The following is a 12,452-nucleotide window of genomic DNA, read 5'->3' on the forward strand; positions in this document are numbered from 1 at the left end:
AGGACTAATGTCTTGAGAGAAGGATCTTTCCCTAGTTGGATATGAGACTTCTTTAATACAAAAAGTGGAGTGGTGTGGCTGTTTACTACAGACTTCTTGGTGCTGGTCAGCACCCAGAGACCGTGTGACAATTCTTCATTGTTACACTCGCTGTCCACATGGGTCTAATCATAATGTTCCTCTAAACCTCAAACAAGACTAGTGTTACTTTCTGTTTTGTAGCTTATAATCTCTATACCTATGAAAACTGCTGTGGCTTTAAAGACCAAAACAGGGAGGCAGTCCTCGAAAGGGCTGTTCTTCAGGCAACATTCTTTTACAATGGTACAGAGCTCACTTTAAGAGGCACATGCAACTGAACATAAGGTTAGAGCATAAAGAATAGACCCAATGCAAATTCAAGCTCGTCCTCTTGTTCAGCTTATTCTCCTGCATTAGAAAACAGTCATGATTCCAGAGAAAATTTCCTTTCAGTAGAAAAACAGATATAGTTTGATAATACCAAAGGAATGCAGAGGAAGAAGGGATAAAATATATTTGATTTTACAATGAAGTCCTGAGACTTAAACTAAAAGTTGATACTTAAGCAGTACAGCTATATGCTCATGAGTGAAAGAGATGGGAATATGAGACCACCTGACCTGCCTCTTGACAAACCTGTATGCAGGTAAGGAAGCACCAGCTAGAACTGGACATGGAACAACAGACTGGTTCCAAATAGGAAAACAAGTATGTCAAGGCTGTATATTGTCACCTTGCTTATTTAACTTATATGCAGGGTACATCACAAGAAACACTTGGCTGGAGGAAGCACAAGCTGGAATCAAGATTGCCAGGAGAAATATCAATAACCTCAGATATGCAGATGACACCACCTTTATGACAGACAGTGAAGACGAACTAAAGAGCCTCTTGATGAAAGTGAAAGAGGAGAGTGAAAAAGTTGACTTAAAGCTCAACTTAAAGCTCAGAAAACTAAGATCATGGCATCTGGTCCCATCACTTCATGGCAAATAGATGGGGAAAAGGCGGAAACAGTGGCTGACTTAATTTTTGGGGACTCCAAAATCACTGCAGATGGTGATTGCAGCCATGATATTCAAAGAGGCTTCCTCCTTGGAGGGAACGTTATGACCAACCTAGACAGCATAATAAAAAGCAGAGATTACTTTGTCAACAAAGGTCCATCTAGTCAAGGCTATGGTTTTTCCAATGGTCATGTATGGATGTGAGAGTTGGACTATAAAGAAATCTGAGCACCGAAGAATTGATGCTTTTGAACTGTGGTGTTGGAGAAGACTCTTGAGAGTCCCTTGGACTGCAAGGAGATCCAACCAGTCCATTCTAAAGGAGATCAGTCTTTGGTGTTCATTGCTAGGACTGATGTTGAAGCTGAAACTCCAATACTTTGATTTGAAGAGCTGACTCATTTAAAAAACTTTGATGCTGGGGAAGATTGAGGGTGGGAGAAGAAGGGGATGACAGAGAACGAGATGGTCGGATGGCATCACCAACTCGATGGATGTGAGTTTTAGTGGACTCCAGGAGTTGGTGATGGACAGGGAGGCCTGGGGTGCTGCAATTCATGAGGCTGCAAAGAGTCGGACACGACTGAGAGACTGAACTGAACTGAATTGCTTAAATTTAGCAGGAATCATTTTGTTTATAATTCCATTCCTGGATAAGCCAGTCAAATGTGCACCGTTTCATGTGTTAGTCTAGAACATAACGGGATGACTCTGCTATACACTCTAATCTTAGAGATTTTTCCTACATCTTCCATGTCTATTGTCCCACTGTATTCCTCCAACAATTGACCATTTCCTATTCTCTGGTATGGGACAAGAAAGAGATTCCGTTGAAAATAATCCTCTTACATATTTACTATTTTCAAATAACATATCCTTCCTTCTTTTATTTATCATTACTGAACACTTGCTTTCCATTGGTTATGTAACTTTTCTTGTATTTTTTTCTGTTGTAAAAACACATTAAAATTAAAAGCTTCTGCACAACAAAGGAAAATATGAGCAAGGGGAAAAGACAGCCTTCTGAATGGGAGAAAATAACAGCAAATGAAGCAACTGACAAACAACTAATCTCAAAAATATGCAAGCAACTCCTACAGCTCAATTCCAGAAAAATAAACGACCCAATCAAAAAATGGGCCAAAGAACTAAACAGACATTTCTCCAAAGAAGACATACGGATGGCTAACAAACACATGAAAAGACGCTCAACATCACTCATTATTAAAGAAATGCAAATCAAAACCACAATGAGGTACCACTTCACACCAGTCAGAATGGCTGCGATCCAAAGATCTGCAAGCAATAAATGCTGGAGAGGGTGTGGAGAAAAGGGAACCCTCCTACACTGTTGGTGGGAATGCAAACTAGTACAGCCACTTTGGAGAACAGTGTGGAGATTCCTTAAAAAAATTGCAAATAGAACTGCCTTATGACCCAGCAATCCCACTGCTGGGCATACACACCGAGGAAACCAGAACTGAAAGAGACACATGTACCCCAATGTTCATCGCAGCACTGTTTATAATAGCCAGGACATGGAAACAACCTAGATGTCCATCAGCAGATGAATGGATAAGAAAGCTGTGGTACATATACACAATGGAGTATTACTCAGCCATTAAAAAGAATACATTTGAGTCAGTTCTGATGAGATGGATGAAACTGGAGCCGATTATACAGAGTGAAGTAAGCCAGAAAGAAAAACACCAATACAGTATACTAACACATATATATGGAATTTAGAAAGATCGAAATGACGACCCTGTATGTAAGACAGCAAAAGAGACACAGATGTGTATAACGGACTTTTGGACTCAGAGGGAGAGGGAGAGGGTGGGATGATTTGGGAGAATGGCATTGAAACATGTATACTATCATGTAAGAATCGAATCGCCAGTCTACATCCGACGCAGGATACAGCTTGCTTGAGGCTGGTGCACGGAGATGACCCAGGGAGATGTTATGGGGAGGGAGGTGGAAGGGGGGTTCATGTTTGGGAATGCATGTACACCCGTGGTGGATTCATGTCAATGTATGGCAAAACCAATACAGTATTGTAAAGTAAAATAAAGTAAAAATAAAAATTAAAAAAACACACAATAAAAAAAAACACATCATGTAAAATTACCTTCTTAATACTTTTTAAGCATACATTTAAGTAATGTTAGCTATATTCATATTGTAAGACTGAGGTCCAGAATTTTTTCATCTGGCAAATCTGAAACTCTATAACGATTAAGCAACTCCCTCCCCACTTCCCAGCCAGTAGTCTATTTTCTGCTTCTGTAAATTTTATGCTTTAGATACCTCTTATAATTGGAATAATGTACTGTCTTTTGATAACCGGCTGATTTCACGTAACGTAATATCTTCTAGATTCATCCCTATTGCTGAGTGTGACAGAATTTCCTTCCCCTATAAGGATGAATAATATTCTGTTGTATGTATATACCGCATTTTCTATAACCATTTATCTTTGATAGACATTTAGATTGCTTCACCTCTTGGCTATCGTGAAAAGTGTTGTTATAAACATGGGTATGCAAACATCTTTGAGTCTCTGCTTTCAATTCTTTTGAATATATTCCTAAAAGTTGGATTATTTTTAAAATATAATAGTTCTATTTTTAAATTTTGAAAAAGTATGTTCTTTACCATAGTGAATTCATCATTTTGCAATTGAGCCAACAGGCCCAAGGGTTCCAGTTTCTCTACATCTTGCCAAAACTTGTTATTGTCTTTAATTTTTTTATATTAATTATCCTAACATGTGAGATGATATCACATTGTGGTTTTGACCTGCATTTTTTAGATGGTTAGTGATGATGATCATCTTTTCATATGCTTGTTGGTCATTTGGATATCATCTTTGGAGAAATATTTATTCAAATCCTTTGCTCATTTTTTAGTCAGGCTCTTTGACTTTTTTTGTTGATGAGTCATAGAAGTTCTTAACATATGGGGTTACATATCAATCCCTTATCGTGTATTTTCCAAATATTTTCTCCTGTTGAGTAGGCTGTCTTTTCACTCTGTTGATTGTGTTCTTTAACGCACAAAAGTTTGTAAGTTTAATGCTGCCCCATTTGTCTACTTTTGCTTTTGTTGTCTGTGTTTCGGATATCATAGAAAAGAAATTATTGTCAAGTCATGAAGCTTTTCCTATATCTTTTCTTGTAGGAGTTTTATAGCTTTAGGTATTATGTTCTTATAGACCTTTGATCCATTTTGAGTTAATTTTTGTGTATAGTGTAAGATGAGGGTTAACTTTATCATTTGGCATGAAGACATCTAGTTTTCCCAATATCCCTGGCACTGCTGTTAAAGATCTTATGGCCATTATATGCAGGTGTATTTCTGGATTCTTTATTCTGTTTCATTGATCTGCTTGTCTATTTCTAGGCTAGTACTATGCTGTTTTGTTTACTGTTAATTTCTAAGATGTTTTCAAATCAGGAAGTTCAGTCCTCCAACTTTCTTCTTCATGTGCAGAATTGCTTTGTTTATTTGAGGTTTCCTAAAGATTCTGTGTGATTTTTACTCTTTTTAAGAATTATTCTTTTATATTTCTTAAAGATGCCACTGGGATATTGATAGGGATTGTACTGAATCTATAGATCAGTTTGGATACTATGTACATCTTCTTTTTTTAATTGAGGTATAATTGGTATAAAATATGTCTCGTATACAACATAATGACTCACATTTTTAAAGGTCATTCTCTATTTCTAGTTTTAAATTTTTGGCTATATTCTCTGTATTGTAAAATATATCTTTGTTGCTTATTTTTATTTTATTCATAGCAATGTGTGCCTCTTAATCCACTACCCTTATCTTGCCACTCTTTCCTTCCCTCTTCTTATTGGGAACCACTAGTTTGTCCTCTATGAGTCCATTTCTTCTTTGTTATTTCCACTAGTTTACTCTACCTTTTAGATTACACTTATAAGTGATCTCATACAGTATTTATCTTTCTTTCTCTGACTTATTTCACTTAGCAAATACCTTCCAAGGCCATCCATGTTGTTGCAAATGGCAAGAGTTTGTCTTTTTATGTCTGAGTGAAAAGACATTGTGGGCTTCCCTGGGAGCGAAAAAGGTGGAAGGAGTGACAGATTTCCTCTTCTTGGGCTCCCAAATTACTGCAGATGGTAACTGCCACCATGAAATCAGAAGACAATTGCTTCTTGGCAGGAAAGCAATGACAAACCTAAACACTGTGTTAAAAAGCAGAAACATTACTCTGATAACAAATTCTCGATAGTCGAGGCTATGATCTTCCCAGTGGTCACATACAGTTGTGAAAGCTAGACTGTGAAGAAAGCAGAGCCCCAAAGAATCGATGCCTTCAAACTGTGGTGCTGGAGAAGACTCCTGAAAGTCCACTGGACAGCAAGGAGATCAAACCAATCAATCTTAAGGGAGATCAACCCTGAATATTCACTGGAAGAACTGATGCTGAAGCTCCAGTATTTTGGTCATCTGATGCAAACAGATGACTCTTTGGAAAAGCCCTGATGCTGGGAAAGATTGAGGGCAGAAGGAGAAGAAGGCGTCAGAGGATGAGATGTCTGAACAGCATCACCGGTGCAATGAACATGAACTTGGGCAAAACTTGGGAGATGGTGAGGGACAGGGAGGTCAGGTGTGCTGCAGTCCACAGGGTCGCAAAGAGTTGGACACGCCTGGGTGACTGAACAACAACAAGTATTCCATTGTATATATACCCCACATCTTCTTAATCCATTCATCTGTTGATGGACACAGGTTGCTTCCACATCCTGCTAATTGTCATTAATGCTGCTATAAAACATTGGGGGTATGTATCTTTTCATAGTAATATTTTCATTTTTATAAATACATACCCAGGAGTAGGATTTCTGGGTCATACGGCAGATTCATTATGCACAAACTAAGACTATTAATCTTAAGTCTTTCAATCCATGAACATGGGATGCCTCTTCATTTATTTACTTCTTCCTTAATTTCTTTCAGCAATATTTTGTAGTTTTCAGTATGCAATCTGTAACCTCCTTATAATTAAGTAGTCCTAAGTATTTTATTCTTTTTGATGCTATTGCTAATGAACAAATTTCACTTCCTTTCCAGATGATTAATTAGTGTATAAAAATGCAACTGCTTTCTGTGTATTGACTTTTTATTCTGAAACCTCACCAAATTCATTTATTAGTCCAATAATTTTGTGTGTGTGTGGAATCCTGATGTTTTTCTCCATTTGAAATTATGTTCTCTCCAAAGAGAGATACACTAACTTCTTTATTCTTTTTTTTTTTTTTTTCAATCTACTCACTTCTGTTCATGGGGTTTCTTTAACCATTGTACAGACAACTTGAAAAAAAAACAGAATTACACCTAAACCAGCCAAAGGAAAAGGAGTGAGGACCACCTGGGCTTAATGGTTAAGACCAACTGGCTCCCAGTAAGGACGAGCTTAAGTGTCAACTGAAGGATGCAAGAACAAGAGTGAGACCTAAAGGGAGCTTCAAGGACGTGTGCATTGTAAGGAGCTACATCGTGGATGAGTCAGATGTGAGGACACTGAAGGATGAGCCAAAGGATGTGTCTGTCCAGCTGGAAGACAGTCCAGCCTGCAGGCTCAGTGGGATGGCCGACTCTGAGAGACCCACCAGCACGTCACTGAGATCCTATCATATCCTAGATCATTTACCAAGTTCAGACAGATTGGGACAAAGCTGTTTTTAACTTCTTGAGGTGGGATGATAATATTTGATCGAAAGAAGTCGGCTGTCAAGCTTAGAGACAGAATCGGAGTGAGGGAGCAAAGGACCAGATCATCGCCTAGAAGGGTGACCACTCTTACCATCGCCTGGTGATAGAGGCACATGTGTGGTCCTGAGCTCTGGTTACTTCTGGGCTGGGTAGTTGGGGTGTGGCTGGTGATCTGTGGAGGTTGGGGCAGAGGTAGGTTGCTTGTCGCACCTGTTGCTCACAGAGCCTTGGTTGGAGCCTAAGAGAATGGAGGAGGGCGTCTCCCTGGAGCCAGAGAAGTCGAGGGTCGAGCCACCATCCTTGCTTTTCTCAGCTGGCGTCTCCTTCTCTTTTGAGGCGCTGCTTTCTGTCGGGGCTGCCTGAGTACTGGAGGAGGAGCCCTGGGATGACTTAGTGTTTCTGTGTTCACTTCAGGGTCTGCTTCTTGCTGAGGAGCAGCAGCTGACTGGGTGCAAGACTTCATGTGCTCAGGCCAATGGGCCTGCTGGCAGAGGTAATCACAGGAGCTGGCGTTCCAGCAGCAGTAGAAGATGGCCTCCTCCTTGCAGTTGGCGCACCACTGCTTCATCTTGGTCTCGTCCACCGCCTGCTGCTTCTCCAGCTCCAGTTGCTTCTTCACCTCAGCAAAGAGAGGGTCCCACTCCTGCTCTAGGCTCTGCCACATCTCTGCCATGGTCAGCTCCAAGTTGTGTTTCATTTCTGAGAGCACCTGCTGGTGCAGCCACTGGAGTTTCTCTATCTCAATCCTCAGCCTGCAGATCTCACTATTGTGCTTCCAGTAGTGTTCTTAGAAAGATCGTTATGTATTTCCGTCATTGTGCCTTTTATTGCATCCATCATTTTGCTACTGTACTTGGCGATGTCTGCAGTGACATCAGCTGAAGCAGTGGCGATGGACAGGTCTGCGCTGACCGAAGATGCGAGCATGCTAGTGGTCCCTGAGCTGGTGACCAGGGGCGACGACTGGGTGCTGATCACCAGGATGATGGTGGAGGTGGATGGGCTCTGTGTGATCTCTTTCTGCTGGAGAGCTTTCACAGCCTTTCTGGTCTGATATCTCATCCCCTGGGAAGACTGAGGCTGCTGCTGGCTTTGCTGCTGCTGCTGCTGCTGCTGCTGGCGCTGCATCTTCTGCATGTGCCACTTTTTGGAGGACGTTTGAAACTTACTTGATGAGTTCCACATGACCCGCTGCACGGCCAGGGCAGTCTGTTTCAGTAAAAGCAGCCTCTGCTTTTTCACCGGGCTTCCCATGGTGGTGGTGGCAGTGGTGGCGGCCAGGGCCGTGAGCGTGGTCGTGGTGCTAGCCGTGACCCCAGCCGTGGGAGTTTGGGAGGATGAGCGGGTGAGGACTGGCGTTTCGGGGGGAGACTGGCTTCCCGCTGTCATGAATGGTGGAGCTTTACCTATGACCTCCTGCTTGGGAGATGGTTCTTTGGGTTCCTTCTTATTTTTTCGACCCTCCCGCCCAGAATGGTCTTCTCCTAAATCTATGACAAGTTCACTCTCTGATTCGGAGTCCAGGCCCAAATGCACTGTTGGGGAATCCGTCTCATCTTTTCCCTTCAGCTTATCCTTTGTCGGATGAGGCGAGGGTTTTGCTTTGTCTGAAAAGTCCTTCTTAGGCTGGGGGCTCATCTTCTTCTTGACCGACCTTGGGTCCACTTTCTCGCTGGCTGGTGACGTGCTGACTTTCAGCTACTCTTTCGTCTCCACTGGGTTCGGCAATTTTGGGTTTTTCTTGACAGCAGATGGCTCTTTGTCCATCCAAGCCCCCTCTTTGTCTTTGGCATCTTCTGGCTCGTTCTTGGACCTCTGTTCCTCATCACTGATAGAGTCACTACCGCTACTATCTGACTTCTCAGAATCCTCCAAATCGGTATGCTCGACAGCCCTATAAACATCTTCCAAGATTTCATTTATGCCTAATTGTGCTTTGCAACTCTCAATCGTCTTGTCGAGATTTAGCTGGAATCTGCTGTGAATCTGTCGCTTGGGAGAGATGAGAGGAACAGGAGCAGACTGCTGCTGGACAGACTCACTCAGCTCCTTCAGGTCCATCTCGGCCTTGCTTCGATCCTGGTTAAGATTCAGGATGCTTCCCGTGGTGGATGTCTTGTCCATTTTTGTGGTGACTGGCATTGATCCTTGAAGAGACAAAGGTTTGGGGCTGCCAGATAAACTCCCCGCTTGTCCTGTCTTGGTGGAGCCTGGTGAAGCTGTGCTCTTGTCCAGGAAGTCCATGGACTCTTCACTGGTGCTGCAGTGGCTGGACGTGGCCTTCTTCTCAGGATCCTGCTCCACATCGGAGCCCATGTGCACAGAGGAGTTGTACTCATGGGGGAGTGTGGCATGTCAGACAAGGAGATCCTGTCCTTTTCTTGTAACTTAAGGGCTTCCTGTCCTGTAAGTTAAAAAAAAAAGTTATTCTTTTTTTAACTTACATGCCTTTATTTGCTGTTCTTGTCTGGTACTTCCAATACTAGGTTGAAGAGAAGCGGTGAGAGCAGGCATCCTCGTTTTGTTCTAGACCCCAGAGAAAAAGTTCTCAGTTTTATACCATTGATTGTGCTGTCATTTGTTGCTCAGTCACTTAGTCATCTCTGACTTTTTGCCAACCAATGGACTACAGCACGCAGAACTTCCCTGTCCTTCACAAACTACCGGAGTTTGCTCAAACTGATGTTCATTGAGTCGATGATGCCACCAAACCATCTCATCCTCTGTTGGCCCCTTCTCCTCTTTTCAATCTTTCCCAGCCTCAGGATCTTTTCCAATGAGTCAGCTCTTTGCATCAGGTGGGCAAAGCATTGGAGCTTCAGCATCAGTCCTTGGAATGAGTATTCAGGGTTGATTTCTTTTAGGTGTGACTGTTTTGACCTCCTTGCAAATCAAGGGACTCTCAAAAATCTTCTCCAGCACCACAGTTCAAAAGAATCAATTCAGTGTTCAGCCTTCTTTATGGTCCAACTCTCACATCTGTATATGACTACAGGAAAAACCATAGCTTTGACTATATGGACCTCTGTTGGCAAAATGATGTCTCTGTTTCTTAATACACTGTCTAGGCTGATCATAGCTTTTCTTCCAAGGAGCAAGCATCTTTTAATTTCATAGCTGCAGCCACTATTTGCAGATTTGGGAGCCCAAGAAAATAAAATCCGTCACTGTTTCCATTGTTTCCCCATCCATTTGCCATGAAGTGATGGAACCAGATGCCATGAACTTAGTCTTTTGAATGTCGAGTTTTAAGGGAGATTTTTCACTCTCCTCTTTCATCTTCTTCAAGAGGCTCTTTAGTTCTTCTTCACTTTCTGTCATTGGGGTGATATCATCTGCATATCTGAGGTTACTGATATTTCTCCTGGCAATCTTGATTCCAGCTTAAGATTCATCCAGCTTGGCATTTCACATGATACACTTTGCATTTACATTAAATAAGCAGAGTGACAATATATAGCCTTGACATACTTCTCTCCCAATTTACAACCAGTCCATTGCTCCATGTCCGGTTTTAACTGCTGCTTCTTGACCTGCATACAGATTTCATAGGAGGCAGGTAAAGCAGTCTGGTATTCCCATCTCTTGAAGAATTTTCCACAGTTTGTTGTGATCCACACAGTCAAAGTCATTAGCTTAGTCAATGAAGCAGAAGTAGATGTTTTCCTGGAATTCTCTTGCTTTTTCTATGATCTAATGGATGTTGGCAATTTGATCTCTGGTTGCTCTGCCTTTTCTAAGTCCAGCTTGTACACCTGAAAATTCTCAGTTCGCATACTGTCACAGCCTAACTTGGAGGATTTTGAGAGTAACCTTGCTAGCATGTGAAATGAGTGCAATTGTGTGGTTTGGACATTCTTTGGCATTACCTTTCTTTGGGATTGGAATGAAAACAGATATTTTCCAGTCCTGTGGCCACTGCTGAGTTTTCCAAATTTGCTGGCATATTGAGTGCAGCACTTTCACAGCATCATCTTTTAGGATTTGAAATAGCTCAGCTGGAATCCCATCACCTAGCTTTGTTCGAAGTAATACTTCCTAAGGCCCTCTTTACTTCACACTCCAGGATGTCTGGCTCTAGGTGAGAGATCACAGCATCATGGTTATCTGGGTTAGGAGATCCTTTTTTGTACAGTTCTTCTGTGTATTCTTGTGCTGTCAGCTGTGGCCTTTTCATAAGTGATCTTTATTCTGTTGAGGTAATTCCCTTCTGTTCCTAGTTTGTTGAGTGTTTTTGTCATGAACACGTATGGAATTTTTCAAATGGTTTTCTTCCTCCATCAATTAAAAAAAAATCATGTGGTTTTTGTCCCTCATTTTATTAATATGGTGTATTACATTGGCTGATTTTCCTATGTTAAACAATTCAACTATCCCAGAAATAAATCCACTTAGTTTCATGATATATATTGTGATATATCCACTTAGTTTCATGATATATCAATATATATATATGATATATATATATTGTGCTGTTGAACTCAATGCATGTGTACGTTGCTGCAATTTTTATCAGGGTTCATCAGGAATATTAGTATAGTCTTTCTTTCAGTTCAGTTCAGTTCAGTTGCTCAGTCATGCCTGACTCTTTGCGACCCCATGAATCGCAGCACGCCAGGCCTCCCTGTCCATCACCATCTCCCGGAGTTCACTCAGATTCACATCCATCGAGTCCGTGATGCCATCCAGCCATCTCATCCTCGGTCATCCCCTTCTCCTCTTGCCCCCAATCCCTCCCAGCATCAGAGTCTTTTTCAATGAGTCAACTCTTCGCATGAGGTGGCCAAAGGACTGGAGCTTCAGTTTTAGCATCATTCCTTCCAAAGAAATCCCAGGGTTGATCTCCTTCAGAATGGACTGGTTAGATCTCCTTGCAGGCCAAGGGACTCTCAAGAGTCTTCTCCAGCACCATAGTCTTCCTTTAGTGTCTTTATATGGCTTTGGTATGAGGGCAATGCTGTTCTCATAGAGCTGGACGTGTTCCATCTTCTTCAGATATCAGGAGAATTAGAGTCAATTTTTATTTAAATGATAGGTAGACGTTTCCAACCAATTGATCTTTTCTTTGCTATGAGATTTTAAAATGCTATTTACTACTTAAATAGTGTTTAAATCTTACCCATTGTTGAATGTTCAAATTTTCGGTTTCTTCCTGTTTTGGTCTTAGTACATTTCCAGAGCTATATTCATTTCTTCTAGATTATCCAACTTGTTGGTATTCAATTATTCATAATATTCTCTTTTTTAATGTATCCCTATATCCTCATCAGTTATTTTAAACTCTTTGCCAAGTAGCTCATTGATCTGACTCTTTTGGAATACGCTCCTGGAGTTTCTCTTTTCTTGCTTTATGTGTTATGTTTTGTCATGTTTGTCATGGTTCTCTGCTCTGTGTGTGTATATCATCTGTATTTATCTTTCTACCTCTAATAGTGATAGTAAATTTCTAATTTCTAAGAAACTGTGGAAAGGGTTGCAGAGGGGATTAGATGATCAATGAATTCAATAACACATCTAAAAAAGTCTCCAAATGTAAGTTCTCTTGAGGAATTTATTTTATATGTATATAAAGGTAATTGAATAATAAGGGTCTTTTCAATTGCATAATTGTGAAGATGGTTGAACAAAAAGATCCATCAATATGCTTCACACTACATATGGACAAATGAA

The 12,452-nt window shown here is 41.2% G+C and overlaps 1 pseudogene; it reads right to left on the bottom strand.

Moving 5' to 3' along the window:
- Window positions 6,917-11,905, bottom strand: LOC102184052 (annotated as a pseudogene).

The sequence above is a fragment of the Capra hircus genome, chromosome 5, assembly GCF_001704415.2.
Source record: "Capra hircus breed San Clemente chromosome 5, ASM170441v1, whole genome shotgun sequence".
In the NCBI taxonomy this organism is placed as follows: domain Eukaryota; kingdom Metazoa; phylum Chordata; class Mammalia; order Artiodactyla; family Bovidae; genus Capra; species Capra hircus.